Source organism: Nothoprocta perdicaria, unplaced genomic scaffold, assembly GCF_003342845.1.
Source record: "Nothoprocta perdicaria isolate Ctin4 unplaced genomic scaffold, notPer1 scaffold_25, whole genome shotgun sequence".
Classification (NCBI taxonomy): Eukaryota; Metazoa; Chordata; class Aves; order Tinamiformes; family Tinamidae; genus Nothoprocta; species Nothoprocta perdicaria.
In genome coordinates this window covers 1,407,997-1,428,032 of record NW_020455477.1, presented here as the reverse complement: position 1 = coordinate 1,428,032, position 20,036 = coordinate 1,407,997, and positions in this window count along the sequence as shown.

The following is a 20,036-nucleotide window of genomic DNA, read 5'->3' as shown; positions in this document are numbered from 1 at the left end:
AGCTCACTGAAGGACTCAGCTTGTATTACGGTGACTTTCATGCTGACAAAAACTGTCTTTTCAAAGGTATAAAGGAAATGAGGACGTTTAATACAAACCATGACAGAACTGTGATCACCTTTAAGGCTAACACTGGCTGTGCAGACTTTTGCTTATTTCAGGGAAGGGCTTTCAAAGGCCAAATTCTGCTCCCCGATGCACAAAGCTTCCCTCACCCCTAATGCTGAGSTTAGATAGCTTAGCATAGTTCTCCGAGAACACCTTCCTTGGGAGTTTGTACTTAATTCCACTCTCCTCAGCATTATTTCATGGTCAGAAAACCCCACCCAAACCTCCTCAAGGTTTTGCTGTTAACGTTTCTAGTCGAAGTCATCAATTACACTATGGGAAGGGAGCACGGGCCACAACAATCCTTCATGGACTGTACTTCACCCTTGCCTACACAGCAGCACACTTAGCAGGGGGCAAGCAATGCCTGCCTTGGATTTCCGAGGGCCTTTGGTTGGGAAAGAATAATTGGATCCATTAGGTTCCAGCAGTAAGTTTGCTTGTTTTGTTTTAGTTTAAATACCTATTCAATGTGTTTTTCCTTCTTCGATCTAGTCAGGCCATAAGGAATAATAGCAGCATGATGTGCAAATCAAGCTGGGTCAGTGGAAAGCAGAGGAGATACCTGTGAAACTGAGAAAGGAAAACATCTATTGAATCATCATCTAACACCTTGAGCGAGTGCTCCCCAGTCAGGGGAGCTCTTAAGAGACTTTTCATCTATGAATATAGTAAGTCTATTTTTTAATATATGCAAATTTTAGAAGGTACAACATCTTTCAACCTCATGTTTTGCAAGAAAGCATCACCTTTTGCCTGTTTTCAACTTTGCATTTAGACCTCAAGAGTTCCTGTCAGTATCCGCAACTGGATTTGAGTTGCAGCAYAGATTAATCTGTTTGTGCATGCCCATATTAAAGCTTCCGTTCCATAATTAAAAACAAAAAACACCAAGCAAAAACAAAACACACAAATTTGCGTCTACACAAAACTAATCCATCAGAAGAGCCCACCCACTKGCAATAGGGAAAAATCACTGTATAGAAGTGTAATTAAATGATGCAATACAGTACATTTCTTTGTCATATTAGCTTATGCAGTAAAATACTACAGTSTAAAGGTTGTAGACATGTTATTTCYGTCCCTTACTGCATTTTCATGCCATAAAGCAAAAATGAAAGATACTTTGTCATTATTAAAAATACGAAAGAGAAAAAGAACTGTCAATGGGTCCAGCAAGAGAACCAYGTTCAAAACCAACAGCAGCCAGCAAGATTGTATATGGTGATATGGGTTATTGGTCATGGGGCCTTAACACAATGATGCCTGGAAATGGGAATTTTACTATCTCTTAAAATACGCTTGTCACTTCACCTAGTCCAATTCATTGTTCTTTGTTATTATGGGTAATTATGGGTGCTGTCATAAATCAGGGAACATCACAGTTGATAAGAGCAGATATTTTGACTGAAGGAGGCCCACAGAATCATGTCCTCATATAAATGAAATATAGCACTGAGAGAGGGAGAGAGGGAGAGAGGGAGAGAGGGAGAGAGGGAGAGAAATCCCCTGAATGCCTAGTCCTTTTCCTGACCACAAAAGAGTTGATTCATGAGCAACATTATCAGTTTCAGCAAGTTTTGGGTTGGGTACCTCCTGATGAACAAGACCATTGTATATAAGTAAAGAAGCCAATTACTTAACCTAAGGATATTCTCCTGAAATCAAGATCACTACTTGCTTCCACATACCAAAAAAAAAAAAAAAAAAAAAACCCACACACCACAGAGAATTATCAATTATCAATGCTGACAAAATCATAAAAGAGGGAAAAGCTGTTGAAATATTTGAAGGAAGAGAAAGAAAAAAGGAAAAGAATGGTTAAAAAGAGATCAAACTGTTACTTCCTGTTCTTGATTCAGACTGGATGTTTAAAAGAACTCTTGGCCCTTACTATTGCCCAAACCCACGGCCTAAGGTTACTGCCATCACGGAAAAAGTGAAAGCTGGTGTCATATGTCGACCTACCCACGTACGGAGGTTCACTGCTTGGCGTGTCAACCCTAATCTGCATCAGCCCAGCTTCTGTTAGCCCAGACTGCGAAGTGCGGTGACTGAGCAGAGACCACATTCATTTACTGCCTTTCTTTCTTGTGGAGAAAGCCAAGTTAAGGAGGGAGACACGGCCAGTTGTTGTAACTTCTTGGCAAGGTAACTCTCCAGAAATTGTGACCTGGAGCCTTATACATCCCATACACTCTGCAGAGAAGCCTTTCCTCCTCCCTGCATTGAATCRTTTTTGGACTCCAGATGCCTAGAAACAGGCAGACGTGACACAAATACTGCGACTTTGCTACAGTCTATACCAGAGCTTACTTTAGCCTGGGTGTTCTAATATTTAACCATGTTACATTTTTACAGTTTCATTTTTCCTAATCTGCCATTATATTTCACTCTGGAGACAAGAATACATGTTTTCTTCCCCCCTTTTTAAAACAAAGCAACATTTGCTGAAGTTAACACATGCACTGCATGTGGCTCAAGCTGCTAGCAAGCAGAAGGACAAATGTATTTACTTACGCTCACTTGAAAGTAGATATTCTAGAATGGATTTTTATGTGGTTTGGTCGTCTTCCAAATGCAAAGGATTAAATCACCAGGAAGTGCTATCTTTCCATTTTCAATTCCCTTTTAAAATGTGTTATTTTGTGATGCCATCGGATATCAGTAGTGATGCTTGGCAACATTACATACTGCTGTTTAATTGCCTTAAAAACTATTTCCCTAGCAGTATCATTAATAATACCAAGCCTAAATTGGATTAAGCACTACACCACTATAAAGTTAATTCACTGTGATGCTAATGAAATGTCATGTGAAGCTTCCTGTAAATCCAACTAAACAGTCACTGCCAAGGTTTAAATCAATGGCACGTTCGGCTATTCTGCTTAGAAAGTATTGTTTTAATTGCTACCAGGTGATTTTCATTAATGTAAGCCTCTTCCATTTTACTGCCTAAGCCTGGTGGAACAGAGAACCCTTTCTTAGTTCAATAATGGGAATACTTGGCCATTGCTAGGAAAGAAACGAAGCTCATTGAAGATGTTGGTTGAAACGGAACGGCAAAACCTTGCTCAAATTATTTACCAAGTACCCAAATAAAGACCTGCTCTAACACTTGTGCAAATTAAGGCTTTCACTTGAACACATCTGAAGTGGTTTGAGAAGATGCTAAACATCTACAACTGCCACAGGAGGTTTCCAAATAGACAAACAAGCTGGAAACCCCAGCCTCTGTCTGCAGCTGCTTAGCCAGGAACAGCATAGAAATAATATTTCTCTGTCATTGCAAAGTATTTTGAAATCCACAGGGTAAAGAGCACATGTACCTTAAGTGCTAAACTCATAGCAGTATTTAAAGAATACCTATTTTGCATTTGCCCTAATCCTGACCTGCCCATCTCATTCTGCTATCATTCCAATTTTGGGGGGATGCTTCCGCTTTTCTCTTTGCTCTAAATCCAGTTGGTTTTATTCTGCTTCCCATATTTTTCCAAAAATACAAACAGCTCTTTCAAAAGCAGAATATCCTTTGTCTCTGAAGTTTGTTTTAGAGTAATAATTCACAATGTGAAAGTCTGGGCTATGCTTTTAAGTGCAGTTCCTAGATTGCAAACAACTGCGAGGGAAGAGGTGGGGAGAAGAGCACAGTAACCGACACAGGAAGGAACCCCGAGCAGGGGCACCCAGGGGAGCTCAGCCCAGACACACTAGCTGATACACTTTGCAGACATACTAGGCAAGAGATACAGATCAGCTTGCTACCCAGAAAGAAAATTTGCAAAGGTGGCTTTAAAAGGCAAAGGTGACGCTGCTTCACCCATGCCTGAGCCTGCCAGAAATTACGCACTAAATCTCTCGCTAATAAAGCTGCCTCTCAACAGCCTCCCATATTAGCCTGAGCTCAGGCCCAGGCATGATGCAGTTAGATGGCTCTTGGCAGGCTAGGGCTGCATCTGTCTGGAGAAGACTGTGCCGACATTTATGAGCTGTTGGATGATCCAGAAAGTTGGAGAGCTTCTTGGAGTCATGAGTTACAGCAGCCTCCTTAGGATGTTCTGTGAAAGGAGCATTTCCCAGAATCTCAGTACTGCTGCTGTGCACATGTCCCGAGGCACAGCCCTTCCTTGCCCACGCAGGTCCCTGAGCAGGGCACGGCAGCCCTTGCAACATGGCCAGGTCTGCAGGGTCTGCAGGTTTACAGAGCCCCTCTCTCACCAACTGTTGCAAAGACAGCCAAAGTTTGCGTGACACTTCTCCTTATTCTACACCTCAGCAATTCCTGATTCTCCTTATTCCACACCACATTCCTGATCTGTGTTCACACTTGTATGTCTTCAAATCTAGAGCCAAAATTCATAAATACTCCAGCTTAAAACATGTTAACTGAGCTCACAACTGATTCGTTTTGGTCCTTGTGTTCTGCATTTTGACCTTCAAACAACAATGGCAGTTCTGCTCTAGATAGAAGTGGAAGAGGATATAGCTCATTCCAAACTTGTCTTTTGAGTGTTAGTGGAAGAAAGCAGGATTTCACCGTGCTTCACTGAATTGGCATAAGCAATGCAATGAAATTCATGTCTTACTAAAGCTGAGGTTAAATGGGGCCCAACTTTTACTCCTCCTGGACAGCTTCAGTCACAAACGGTCCCCTCTGCTTACCTACTGATCTGGATAATAATTTTCATCCAACTCAAGGCAATGATAATCCCCATTTAAAAGAAACCACATTCAGGATGACTCTTGAGTGACATTCCTTTAAATCTTGCTAATCTGACACAGAGTGTTTGCCTGAAATCTCCTCTTCCCTCAGCTATTCTTCTGCAATACTTATACTTAATGGCCACGTTCTTTGTCTCTGGTTACAACTCCACCTGCTCAAAGCACCATTAATGCAGACAAGCTGTAAATCAGATACCACTGCCAACAAGATCTCATTTGACACCTCTGATTAGTAGTCAGATCTCCTAAACTGCAGTAAGAATAATTCCTAGTAGTGGGAAAGGCATCTCTGAACTACCTATGCAGGATTTATAATTAAGGAGCAGTAACTGTATCAGTGAAAATTCAGACCTCTTAAGCAAAAGAGGGGCACACAGACCTAGCCTTTCACTTTCACATCTGTCTGAAAACTTGCCTGGATATTTCAATATTGTAGGTTTTTGGGTTTTTTTAATATATTTTCCTACAAATTTCAAGATTAGTCTAGAATCATACCACATACCATACAGCCTGAAATCTTCTCAGAGGCTTTTTTTTTCAGCAGCCAAAAGTACTTCTGATCAAGTACCTGCCCTCTGACCKTATAAAACAACTGGTCAAAGTCTCCATTTTGCAACAACTCAAGCCCAGTTTCTGTCAAGCACAGCAGCAGTGTCTCTGGGACTGCAGCGGCTGTATGTGTATGCAATATACATATATATGTATAGTCCATACACAGCAAGCTCCTTGCTGGCCTCTGGATCACACAAAAGGAGATGGAGTCAAAGGCACAGACGCAAGGTTTTCCGCAGTCATTTTGGCTACTATACCCCGAGACAGGAACATGGATTTAGTGTAAACAGGGAATAAACATTTAACATCTTCATCTTAGTTTCTACTTTATGAAGCTTTTATGTTTCGTTCATGTTTGCAATATACCAAGCAAGTGCTGATTCTCTTTATTGATGTATATATATGCATACATACACACACTAAATATATGTATATAGACATACTTTTATATATATATATATATATATACACAAATATGTAAGTATATATGCTTGCTTACACTAGGAAATTTAATTCATAAAATAATTTTAGCACAGTGCTGCTTTCTCAAAGTCCAGAAAATCTTTTTGATAGATCCCCATGTGGCTGGCAGTAATGTTCTTGTTTGCCCATTCTTTTCCACATGCATCTCCAGGACAGATCTAAACAGTCAGAGCTCTCGGAATGAACACGACAGCTATTTGTATCCTGCCTTACAGCTTCTTCAGCTCCATTTCTCTGCAGTAATTATTCTTTTAGCGAGAACGACTTATCAAACATTGTCARCTCCCCTCCCCTCCAGACAATTAAYGGCTTTAGATCATATAATAAACTACTCCACTGGCACTTGGCATCGTAAACCACAAGGAGCCAGTTGTTCAGGATGTCATCCAGCCTCTGACCAGAGGCAAGGATGAAAGCTGAACTCTGACCTGCATGATTGAGAATATACTGCTTGGCACAGTGTGTAGAAAATGTGAGCTGCCTTCACTGGCATTCAGACTTTCTAAATTTAACTCCATGCTAAAGTTTTGAGATTAGTGAAACATTTTAAAGAGGAGATGATAATGTGTTGGGTTTCACCCCAGGATGTTTAATCATTTTTTTCCTAGGAGATCTTACAGCAGATTTCTGCAATAAGAAAATTCTGAAGGTACAATTTCGTACAAGTTTGGATAGCAGAGAATAGTTTAGATTTTATACTCTTGTAAAAAGGATTAGCAACCTAGGTTTGTCACTTTAGAATTTAAGATTACTTAAAACCATCCATCACACTCTGAAAACTCTGGTGTTCTCTTAAGATTATTTTAAGTCTTGGCCTTCTATGTTAAAAGCTTCCTATGATTTAGGAAGATCTGCAGCAATAAAAACACTTGAGTCAGATTTGAAAGCTTGCCCAGGATGGTACTGCACGTTACTTCTGATATGGATGAGGGTAGCATGAATTCTTAGCAGTTTTTCATATACCAAGAAACACCACAAAACCACACACTTCCGCACACATATGCCATGCACCCTGGCTTCTGTGCAGTTCCATGTGATTACTGGAGTCAGCCAATACGTGGGAACTTGAAGGAGTGTCGCTGCTGAGTGTCTAGTTTCATGCATCCAAGCAAGTAGCCAAGGTCAGAGAGAAAGTCACTGTCATTCTGAACTAGAGGCTGAAGAGATCTGACTCAGTCCTTTGAGATAACCACCCAACCATGCTTCATTTCACATTCTTTACAAGAGTCATTAAATGTTCCCTCAAGGGCAGCATAAAGTTTGTTGCATTCAGTGCCCATTTTTTTCTCTCATTTCAACTCTACCAAATCTCACATGATACTAGCATTCTCCCCTCTCAAACAAAATAGAAAGTAAAAATTGTCAAAAGGAGAGTCACTTACTTCCCCATTTTACTAGAAAACAAGCCAAAGATACCTTCTTTCCCATAACATATTCTCTAATTACATGCACTACTAATTTAGAACAAATAGAAAAAAAATGTTTGTTGGAGTTACAGAAATTTAAGATGATCTTAACACATTTAAGATCATATTTGGAACCCAACAATCAGTTTGGTGACCTATCAAAAGAGATTTTAGATAAGAAAGTCACTAAAGGGATGTGGCATTGCATGTATCAAACTACTATGATAACAATTTCCAGCTCGTTCAACATCAAGGTTTTAAATGTCATTTCACGTTTGCCGAGCTCAGCAAAATCCATGAGCTATGAATTTCAAGTTGTTTTCTGGTGACATAAGTTGCAAAATATTCTAGTGTTTCTAGCTCTCCATGTTTACAACACTACAGTTTTTGCTCTATCTTTGCACTTTTAATCATAATGTCAACAAAACCCTATATGCTTCATAATTTACTAGGAATAGAGTTGCATCCAGGTGCCAGGGACTGATATCCCCTCTGCTGTGTACTATATAACCATAACAGGAAAAGTATATTTATATATTTACTAGTTTACTGGCCAGACGTCCTTTTACAGATTTCTTGCTTCTCCCTTCAGCCCCTAGATGCTTCCATTTGCATATGGCAGCTAAAACACTACATGGTTCCTACATAAGAAAATAGTACCTAAAAGATTCATGTACAAAACCTTACTGAACACCATGCACAACTAAGCCCTAACAAGATCATAAGATGACCTGTCTTTCAGATCTCCCTAATTTTGCCCTGGTGTCCTATTCATTGCACTCCAATCCCTTTATTATTTCATAACCCAGCAAGTGCCTGATGTAAATTCCATATCCACTATTCAGCATTTCCCTTGGGGAGTTCAAAGCAGCAGCAGATGTTGCACAGAGTCATAGGAGAAAAGGAAGAAGTAGTAGGCAGTTGGAATCCACGTGCTGCTTCTCCATCAATAAAAGCAATCAATTTACAATCTTGTTTTTTTTCCTTTAACCTCTTTCCCATTGGTCAATCTAAGTATTGTACTAGTGTGTAAGCAGCAAAATATTTTTTAAAAGTGAGCGGAAATTTATCTGATAATAGAGAGAAGTGGCCAGAACTAACTCGCCATCAGTGGCAGGTCTGCTGCTTTAAATGGCATGCTGCTGAGGGATACAGTCACCAGGTTCAAGGAGGATGTTCCTTTCTGTGCATTAAATTTTCATAAATATTCATTAATGGGAGTTGCCTGCTCAAGAAGAGATGACTGAAGGAGGGCAAACATTTTCAATGAACAACTTGTCTAACCTATTTCTAGTCACTTAATGCAGGTGATCTTTCTTCTTAGAGACAGAGTGAATCATTTACTTTGTTTTCAAAGTTTCAGTACATTGAATTCTCATGCCTTGGTTGTTGACTTACCATATATATTGCTAATTTCAACATGTGATACACAATTGGTTAAGTCAGTCTCCAAGTTGGCATGAAATCTGTGCAAACAGTTTGCTGACATCTTCTCCTTGTTTTATAGTCATTTTATCTCTACAAATACAGTGCACACAAATTACCCCAGACAGCAAACCAAATGGGACAAAGATGTCTTCCAAGGACAAGAATGCCCTCATGCACAAACGTATTTGTAAATGCAACTCTTAAGACAACATAATTCAACATGAAACATCAGATGGACACCTGATGGCAAGGAATTGTCTTTCTCTTCTTGAACCTTTCCAGAAGTAACTGCTGTTCTGCAGCCACAGCTCTCTAGAGCTCCAAGGGCAGAAAGCGAAAGAGGGAACTTATTTGTGGATAGCATCAGAACCAAGATCTAATTTCTACAAGCAGCAACAAAAGCCTACATGGCAGTCAAGCAGGTAGCATTCCTCTTGAAACATTTTGTTCATTTGTCATTTGTTTTTTTGTTTGTTRTTTTTAGCATTAAAGCATATAGTAAGCAGTATTTGTACCACAAATCAGGTCAATGTGTTGGTCAATGTGTTAAGATCCCTTAACRCATAAAGTCTTTCTGCCCTGTTAAAACCCTTTCCTCACCTTTCAGTTCCCATTTTCTTCTAAAAAGTTAACTAAACCAAAAGGTGGCAATCAAGGTTTTATTGCTATCAAGGTTCTTCTCAGAAAATAAGTATTTTGAATTAAGAACAGGTTGCTTTCAGACAAATCGAAAGCAAGGTAGATACTCAGAAGGGGAAGGAAAGAGAGGAAATAGGAAAATGCCCCATAATCTCAAATGCATGAGAGCAGAACTGCCTCTCTTCTGTTAGCCACACACAAATTAGCTGGATCACATGAAACACAGTGTCCATTCACCCAGAAGTGAAGACAGGTATCACATCCCACTCTCCAGCTAGAAAACATCCATAAAATTTCTTTGCCTTACCCTTGTATGAGAAGCATTCCAGATTTTGTTAACAAACCCTTTACCACTATAAACTGTTGCAGAGCAAGACTTGTTCTCCTGGGACAGTAATGATGCCTGCCATATTTTCACATCTCTTGCTGTGACCTTGCGTGCTGTAAACCAGATTTATTTTGCTGCTGTATTTCACGCCAACAGCAACACTGTCCCTGCAGTGTACAATATCCACACATGTTCTGTCTAAATATTTAGCATCTTGAGAAACAATAACTGCTAAAAAACTAGAAAGCTACTCCAAGCTACCCAAAACACACTTCCAAAATGTTTCAATGCTAACTCAGTTTAAGAAAACAGAGATACAGTGCTAAATACTGTTAGAAGCAAACAGCTGAGATTTCTCTTGCCTCTAAAATTGTGCAAATACTTTGGTTCATGGCAAACTGTGCAGCAGGTCAAAGCAAGAGGGCTTCCCCAGTCCTTAGGAGCAGTTAACTATTCATTGCTACTCATGCTATCAGACAGAAGCTCCAGCCACAAAGCAAGACTTTTTTTTTTCCTGGCTTCTCTACACAGAGAAGAATAGACAGAAAAGAGGTATCTGATCTTATGAACTCAACTGTATCACCAAAAAACTGCATGGTGAGAAGTAAACTCATAATAAAACTTTCTGTAYCTTTATCTCAGAGAACTTAGAGCAGCGCTGACAGGAGACTTGGATTTCTCCCTCGYTCTGGCAGCTTTGCATTCCCCTGGCATCCTGTAGCTAGCAGGAAGGAGATAACASAGAAGGGTGGAGGGCCTGCAACCATCCTCATGAAATGTAAAACCTGTGGTCGAGATAATAAGGCACAAAATACCTGTAGTTAGTGATTCTGTTAAGCACCGTGTTTCTACCCTTGCTACCTCCTACATCATTAGCCACTAACACCTCCTCTCCCTCAGTGGGGAGAATTAAGTGGGGAGAACACATAGCCCTGGGGTTGAGGCTGGGGACTTAACAGTAGGCCCTCAGCAAATTATAAAATAACTCTTTTGGTCCCTCCCTTTTCCATATCTAGAGAACTACAGTTATTTGTTAAAAAAACAMTAACCAATGATCTATTTACTGATAAATCAGACCCAGATGTGTGCAAGCTCCTGGCAGCCAGAAAGGCAGGGCTTGGTTTTGCAGAGATTCCAGAGAGACCCCATAGCCCCTTAAKAATGAAATTTTATTCTAGCTGCTTCCTTAAAGCTAGGTCCTCAGCAGGCATAAATCACTGTAAGCTCTAGTGGATTCCCTGTAAAACCACTGTGATTTACATCAACAGAGAAACTAGTTCTCTTGCCTTTCTGCAATTCCAACTGTTTGTTTCCTTTTTATCCAGCCCTCGTGCTGCTGAATGCTAATGAGAGGAGAGCTCATTMATTCCCAATCAACCATTTCCAGAGTAATTAGCCTGAGCATCAGAGGTTCACTCCCCCTTCTCAGGTACACCGCAGCCTCCAGCCAATGCTGCCCACAGGCATGGAGATACTGCATGGAGTATTTCAGCTGTAGCCCAGCTGTAATTATTTCCTCAAGTATTCAAGACATTTTGAAGAATCACATCCACCCCTTAGCGTTCTGATGGAAATGAAGTTGTTATTTTTCTATGTAATTATTTCATCATATTTATTACTTAAACCCTCTCTAAGAACAAAAGCTATACAGCAAAAAGCGAGGCTTCATTTCACCAGGTGCTCTCCTGACAGTTTGAGGAAAGCTATTTAGGAAAGAAAAAAAACTCACAACAAAAAAACCTTTTCTTCTAACATCACTGCTCTGACAACCACAAAGGCTGTCTGACAGTCTTGATAGCTCTATTTATGATGTTACATTATCCTGCAACTGTGAGGAATGCTGTTTCTACTAACCAGGCTTAGGACTAAATAGAGCTATGAGGCAAACTCCCTCTCGCTCCTCCAACCGTGTGACCTCCCGGAGAGCCAACAAAAAGGAAATGAGGAGCTAGCGAAGGGTTGCAAGGATGGAAATAGCCATGTCTGTGTCCCACTTCTCCCACCTGGAGGTCAGTGTTATGGGGCCTGAGAGCACAAAGTTTCTCTGATAAAACCACCAAGCTGTGACCAATTCTGAAGCTTAAGATGCTGAGGACAGACATCTAAGCAGCTTGCATTTATTTTATGTGACTTCAAGTAGTCCAGTTGTTGGATGCCAGTGTTCAATTGAGCTCTTTCAGAGTTTTTTTTTTGTTTGTTTGTTTGTTTGTTTGGTAGCTAATTCCTGATCTCACGAGAGAGATGGAGGCTACCAGAAGCTGACCGGCTATTTGTATTACCAAATTTGGTCTTGCTCTGCACAGACGGTTTAGAGGAGCTTCAGGATGTTTCAAGTGAGAGTACTCACACAACATGTTTCAACCTCTTGGAGGAAGTTACTGCTRGTTGGAGCAGCATGGTCTTCTTTAGGAAGAAACCAACAATTTTTGATTCTTATAAAGGCCTATTCACAGATAAAATATTGACAAAGATGACAACTATTATCACAATTTTACAAGTGGAGAAAATGAGGTAAAATGACTGTCTCACAGCAGAGGGAAATTAGAGACATATACTCTGTGTTCCTTCTAGATCATGTTCCCAACTTTCTGTTGGGAACTTTCTGTTAATCTCTAAGGCAAGATACAAGGGAAAAATAGAGTAAGTGGAAAGGATTAAGGTTTTAAATCTTAACTTGCAGGCCTTTCAACTGTTTTTTCACTATGTCCTTAAATTGTCATTGAATCAATTTACTGGCTTTTTCAAGCCTGACTTCTTAATGAAGCAAGGCTTCTGTTATTGTGCTGTCTGTTCCCAGCTAATAATCTACAAATCCGCTACTAATTTAAACCAAATACATAAAAGGGTTGGAAGTTTTGAAGGCAACTACATTTCTGCAGATATCCTGGAGACTGGTGCCCAGAGAGGCCCAAGAGATTCCAGTTCATCCTGTCACTCAAGGCAAGTGGACAGGTTGGACTCGGCCATCATAGTTTGGGGCAAGAACCACCTGGCCTGTCGGTAGCCACGGCCTGGCCTGCAGCGCACACAGCCCTCAGCTTCCTACAGGATATAAAACCTGGTTTTAAAACAGAAAAGCATACAAAAGGGACTTACGTTCTTTAATGAGCAGCACTTGTTTTATGCTGTACATGTGAGTTTGTATTTCTGTATACAGGGGAGGGAGAACAGTGACAGTCTATCTGAAGATGACCTAGATTTTCTATTTGGAATTGTTTTTTCATAGCATCCTGAAGTCCCTGCACAGCAGTAAAAATAAGGGCTGTTAGCTGAGATTCTGGTTCAGTCCTTTTATTATCATAAAACAGCTAACTCATCAGATAAAAATAGCTAACTGATCAGACTACAAATTTACAACAAAAAAATGTTAAACTTCTAGAGTTTCAYAGTTCCAAGTAAACTTACTACCAACAATTCACAAGCTCTTTTCAGTTACCTTCAAAACTGCTATGCTGTATGAGAGATTAGGTCTTCAGCATATTACAAAAAAATTGCTCCTAATTTGGCCAATGGTTTCTTAAATTATATCCTCTTTTAAAAATAACAAATTTTCCCATGTTACCTCTCTATTGTCAATTCCATAGGCTGGATCAAATAAAGTCCATTGCTAACTTCGTAGAGCAAAACTGAACTGCTCATATTTTAAGAACTAGCCCCCCAATGAAGCTGAAGAAGCTCAGAAGTTTGTAGGTATGTGGACAAAAATAAATTGCTTTTAAATGACAATATAAAATAATACACAGCCTCACTGGTGAATTTTGTAAAAAAAATTCTGTATAGTTTCTCCTATAGCTTCTGTCAGTTGTTATCAGCTAGATTGTTCCCAGCATGGCACCACAGATAATTTTAGTATTTCTAACTGTTTTCTAATAACTGTTTAAATTTGCTTATAGTCCTCAAATCCACATACCTAAATAAATGGAATAACCTGCTGAGAAATGCCTACATCTTAACATTATTATCTGTCATTCTGATATTTGTGTTTATCCAGAAACAGCAACATCACAGACATCCATAAAAATACTACAAAAAGAGAATGATGGCACAGTCATCATGTAATTAGTCACAAATTAAAGCAAGACTATKTTAAGACTTGTTTTCCATTAGGATGGCACAGTACCATCTCCTGTCAAAGATGAGGTTATACAAACAACATTTTTCAGACCCACATACACAGTAGAAAAACTGGAGACTTTGTGCAGAAATAATTACTATTTCTCCAGAGTGAACAACTTTGTGAAATCAAATTCTGACTTCTACTTTATCATTTCACTATAAATAAACATTAAGCACATGTAGATAAGGGACTTTCTTCTCCTTCCAGTCCGTGACACTCTTTTCTCAGGCCATTAAATCCAACTCAGGTATGATCTTGGTATTTGAACGGGAAGGGCAAAGTTTTTCCTTCAGAAGCGCTCTGTTTTTTCTCCCCTGCTCCAGTTCCCCTTCTCCTCACYTTTGTGACAGATTTTCCGCTGCTTTGCTCTTCAGGACACCAGACGTGTGACAGCCCCCCTGCCCATTAGTGCCACCCAGCACAGCACCAGGTACAGGATCTAATACTGATCTCTACCACTGTAGCAGGAGCTGCCTGTCTAAACTCAGGACCAGGTTTGCTCTCTTCTCAAACTTTTCATTTCACAGCGCTGGATTACTCTGGGCATTTTATGCCTTGTACTGTGTTTCCTACATATATTTGATGACTTGACTGACTGAATTGCTGAATGTAAATAGTTGCCCTTGGAAAACTGAGGATATCTATGAACCACTAGAATGGAAAAGGCTCTTTTAGCTAGCAGCAGAAAGCAGCTCCCTCCCTCCTTCCCATAGCCYTCTGCACAATCCTGTTTGTCACATGTTTTCCCTGACACTCARACCAGAACCATTTAATTCCAAGAACACAGTTAGAAGCTGGTGTGGAAGAGATGTCCCCAATGATATTTACACTGATTGTTTTAAACTTGCATTGTCTTTTCAAAATGCAGAATCTTTTTCGCTTTGAACTGTTTGCTTTTCCTACCTATGATCTAAATCTTAGTCTCTATATGGCCCAGAAGAATTGTTTGTAATATGAAAAATAGCAATTTATATGCAAATCTGCCTTTTTTTTTCTCCATGTAAATTATGTGATAGCATTAGTGTATGAAGACAAAGAAGATTTTCATGAACAGAACAGTATTTTATAACTATAGGCATATAAAACCTCTTTGGAAATTGTGTGTCCCCCCCACTTCTTCCCATATTACCTTTTTTATATAGAAAAATAGCTGAAATAGAAAWTGAACTCTTCCAATTAGAATAGAAACATTCAGAAACAGAGTAAAACTCAACATTACAGACAACCTTAAAAGCATCTGGTAAGGAATGATGATACACAACTTCCTTTTTGTTTGAGTGGGAATCAAGAATTCAGGCAGCTTCAATAATTTCACCTTACACACACATGTTCCCGAAACAAAAAGTACTGAAATRCAGGTTATTGGCTCAAGAGCTTCACAGGACATAAAAGCAGTTTTATAGGAATAGCTTCATAATCTCACTCTTTGTATCACTAGTATATTTTCAATCTCCATTGTATTATTTTAAGCATTTTTATGAGAGAAAATCCACAATTTTGTTATTTGGAATCACACTGAACCGCAGCAGAATGTAGTGTTGCCATTGCCCAGAGCAATCTTTAATCAGTATTTCTGTGGAAATCTTGTGAGATGGTTGATCTTTCAATTTCAAAAAGCCAATGAGACTTGCAGTCTAGTATCAGYATCTTCAGCACCTGCACCGGAGATGTGCACTGTGATGTTTTTCAATGCTGATGCAATTAACCTATTTGCTGTTTCAACAGTTGTGTTTCTCTCAGTTCAGCCACTGACATTTACTTTGTCAGTAGATTGGTCTTCCAAAAGAAGCACCAGAAAAACCTAGTTTAGCGACATTTAAACCAATGATAGACAGGGGCTAGAAAACTCRTTACAGGAAACGATCCTCTATTGCCAAGGGAATTAACTGTATTGCATAACAGAGTAGATTCTGCTCATACTTACTTTGGATTAACACTAGGGTTGCTGAGATGAAAATATGGCCCCAAGGATCATTTCCATGTCTCTTTCTCATGATCCCTTTTCTCACAACAGAGCTTTAAGGTTATGAATATAGAGTTAACTGAAAGAGACACCGCCAGAGACAATGGAGAAGGTTCTTATTCAAACATGTGGGTCTTCACAGACAAGGAGAAAATGACCGTCAAGTTATTTGCTTTACAATGTGYTCCATTGTCTCTCTGAAATAAAAACTCTACTTTTTACACACTCTAGCATCTGCAATTTAGCCATTACTGCATTGTACTTATGGGAGTGTCACGTCAAGAATCTAATTTTATTATCTTTGATTGGGGGAAACAAACTTTTTGTCTCTTTTTCAGTTTCTTATTCCTTTTATCCCAAATTATTCAATTGCACTGCAACTGTAGCTTTTTGTTTCAATCCCTTGAAATTACCCTATTATGTAGTGCATATGTGAGCAGGGTGATCTTGTCCTGCCATCTAGTGACGCCTTGGGAGAATAACGTGCTTCTTACCACACAACTGGTGACATCTGAAAAGCTACTAAAGAGCGTGCTTTATTTAGAATGTTTATCTTCTATAGGTTTCTTTCTTCATAAAACCTACAAATAAAAGGTTCCATCATGTTGTAGATTAACCTATCTTTTCGCTAAACCTATTACTGTAATTTACCATTTGATTTACAAGAAGTTTAGCAGGTTTCATGTTCTGACAGGTAGTAATTTAAGCGTTACCATTGATGTATTATAGCAAATGGTTTGATGCAGGCAAAGTGTCTCCTTTCAATAGGTTCATTCCTGTGATGGGTACTTGCAGATAATTAAAGTGCCAATATGATGTTTCGATACTTACCAGGTTACACTACCATTAMGGAGAAAAGCTCTTTCTGCTCCAGAGGACAAGCTGCACAAGCAGGGAATGGCTGCACCACAGCCCTCTTGACACAGTCTACTGGCATGTTTGGACGAGCTGGCTACCGCCTTCATGCTAGATGGTTTTGCTATAAATAACATCTACTAACATATATTTCTTAGCTCATTTATAGGTCAATCCATAGCCTGCTGGAGTCGGGGAAGAGTCTTGCAATGGCCTTTATAATGTACTCTGGACCCTAATGCTCTAAAGAAATGTTAATCAAAAATTAAATAAGGAAAAACAAACAAGGTAGGTTTGTGGTTAAAATTCAGCTTTTTCAAGCTGAACACTCCATCTAAATGAGGTGCAGCACTTCCTCACCCCCACAGGCAGCCCTGCGCACCAGGAACCGCCCCCAGCAGCCACATCCCCTCAGCCCAGGCAGCAGTAGCTGCTGTGCAAGCCCAGCATACAAGAGGGTCTTGTGGCAGTGTAGGTACCACAGTTGGGAAAGCTCTATTTTTTACAAGGAAGAAAATGGAAATAAATGCCTTTTAAACTAATCACAGCTCATAATGGCAAACTTCCCTTATCTCAAAGGAATGAACTCAATATGATATAGTGTGAATGCACAAGTGTGAATCTCATRAAGCAGACAGGTCAAAGAGAGTATTAAAGCCTTTGACATATATTCATACTGATAAAATTCATAAAAGGTTGCTGTAAAGACAGCAAATTTTGCCCAAAGTGGTGCTCAGGCACACGTTTGAATTAAAATCCCATGAATTAGACTTATTCACAGAAATCTTTAAACAAATGCACCTCAAAACCAGCAACACAAAGGATCTAAGAAATTACCAAAGAAAGAAATCTGGTCCCTTCTGAGCACCATCACAAGAAGGTGCAACTGCCATCCTAGTGCTCTTCTCGAGGAGATGCTAGAGACCCTGCCCTTACCCTGCCAAGGCTGCGTGTCCCACTCGCTGCACACAGCTGTAGTCTTCAGGCACAGCATAGACTTACGGCAAATAAAAACCTCACCCCTGTGGAATCTRCAATTAGCTTCAGACTCTGCACTTATTAGGACACTCATTTGAAGGATATTTGGATGTTTTCCTAACAGGTTGTTCGGGTAAAAGGACTCTTGTGCAGTGCTAGAGCTGCTCTAGTTACTGCAGGTTCCTGGAAATACTGATATAGCTGCTCTGACTTTCCCTGGAGCCTAGGAGCCTCTGCCTTGTAGAAACAAGGCACCACAGAGCAGCCAGTGATGAGCAAATCTCATGGATTTCAAAAACCAGGTCTTTACCCCCTCAGGAGTTCAAGATCTTCAGATACGGGGTATTGTGTGTCTTACCTTTGGTAGCTTTGGGAAACTTTCTAATACTAATAATATCAGGAGATATTATTAACTAATACTAATAATCTAATAATATCAGGAAATATTAAACTAAATTTCTAATAATATCAGGAGAAAAACACAACTTAYAACCTAATAAAAAGCTATCTGAAAAACTCTGTGTCATCTGACAAATGCACAAGACACTCAGAGTTTGGGCTGTGTAGAGTCATAAGAGCTGCTGAGCTGACACAGCACAACCAGATGTGGCACCAAGTTGACCCTGGACTCCAGGACAGTCAGCCACAGAGAAGGAGACGGTTCCCAGGCCTCATTTTGATCCCTTGTAGTATAACACAAATCAGGATGTTTCAATGAAGAAGTCACCTGCACGTCAGAACACTCTGATAGGAGGCCRCTCTGAACACTTGCTCACATGTTCTCACCCAGTGCTCTGAGACACTCCACAGCACTGTACTCTCAGTATGTCTCCTGGCTGCACATCCTCCCAGGCAGTCAATTACGTAATAGTAGGTGAACACTATCTAGGAATTTAAATAAGGAAAAACTGTATTGGAAACTCAGTGGAAATCCATAGAAACCTGAAGACTGGGCCCTCACCCCTTCAGTGTGCCAGCACACTACAGCTTCAGTGCCTCTCCCTTCCTGAAAGGACAGTCTTAGTTACTGGCAATCACATCAGTGACACTTCCCAAGACCTTCCACAATAGATTCCTAGCTTCACCGCCTAGAAAAATCCTGCAGTCCTCTAGGCATGCTGAGCTGCTCTCCAGTGTCTGACCTACAGAACCAATGCGAACACAAGCAAACAGATATCAAAGATCTCCTCTGGTTGACTAAAAGTGGGCAGAAGCACAGAAAGCACAAGTCTCCACACAAGAGCTACTTACTAAGAGCAAGACGTAAGTGATGACTGCGGGGAATCCATCCTTTGTTGTTATTGTTGTTGTTGTTTTTTGACAAGCCAAATCCCCATCTCTGCCAGAATAGCCTTAAAAGTGAAAAACAAATAAGAGAAAGCAGTAATTCACCATAAGAATAATTCACAATTGCAAGTACCGATACAATCACATATGCAAACGTTGTATATGCAGATGTCTTTTAAAAAAAAAACAAAACAAAAAAAAAACCAATCAATCTCCCTTGGACTTAGCCCCAAATATCAAGAAAAATGAAGCAAAATTCAAACTGTGGAAAAGGGACTTTGCCATATASCAAAAATTGCACAGTGGAGGCTTCTCCAAAAACGCAATCTACAAAGTGTCAGCTGGCTCAGGGGACAATTAGATCATTTCCTGAACCATGTTAGTATTCAAATGGATTTTGAAAAGTGTTGTGAGCTTGAAACTACTGCTTCAGGATGATGCCTCTTGAACTGAGTGACAAATTCAAAGCAACTTGGGCAGCAATTAAAGCAGCAATTTCCAAGAACAGTAACTTGTGAGCCCTGCAGAGCGACTYCCCTCCATTCAAAGAAGGTGGCAGGATTTCATCTAAACGAAGCAGAAGATCAGTGGGACAATTCCTCCACTTTAGGAAAGAACATTCAGAACCAGAGCCTGTAAGGACAACTGAACAGCACAGGATCTGCTTTGGTACATTAGTTCAGAAGCCACTGTTAATCATTTAAATACTAATTGTGAAGAAAGGAGAAAAGGGATAGTTTTAAAGTTCTAAAACCCACAGCCATTTCCCATTGTTGCTACAAAGYAACACCTGTTTGAAGAAGAGAGGTTATTTACTGAAAAGTATTCTTTTTTAAATGAAATAAGGAACAAAGGGATATCAAGACCTACTGATCTCACCAACGCGTGCTCTTCGCCATACTGTATATTTTCCACTGATGGCATCTCTAGCTTTGTTTTGCTTTTCAACCCTTATRGTACACCATTAACTGCAGCTTTCGACATTTTCTTGGCCTAGGCTCTGAGACTTTTGCAGGATCTGGGCAAAGCAGTAGAGCTCTTTACGATTTCATGACAGACCACAGCAAACCCTGCGCAGCTTCCCGCTGGGTTTGTTTACACATTCCTTTAAGGAGGCAGCGGAGCTCGAGCGTGCTCGGCCGCCGGCGCCTCGCCAAGGTGCCCCCGCAG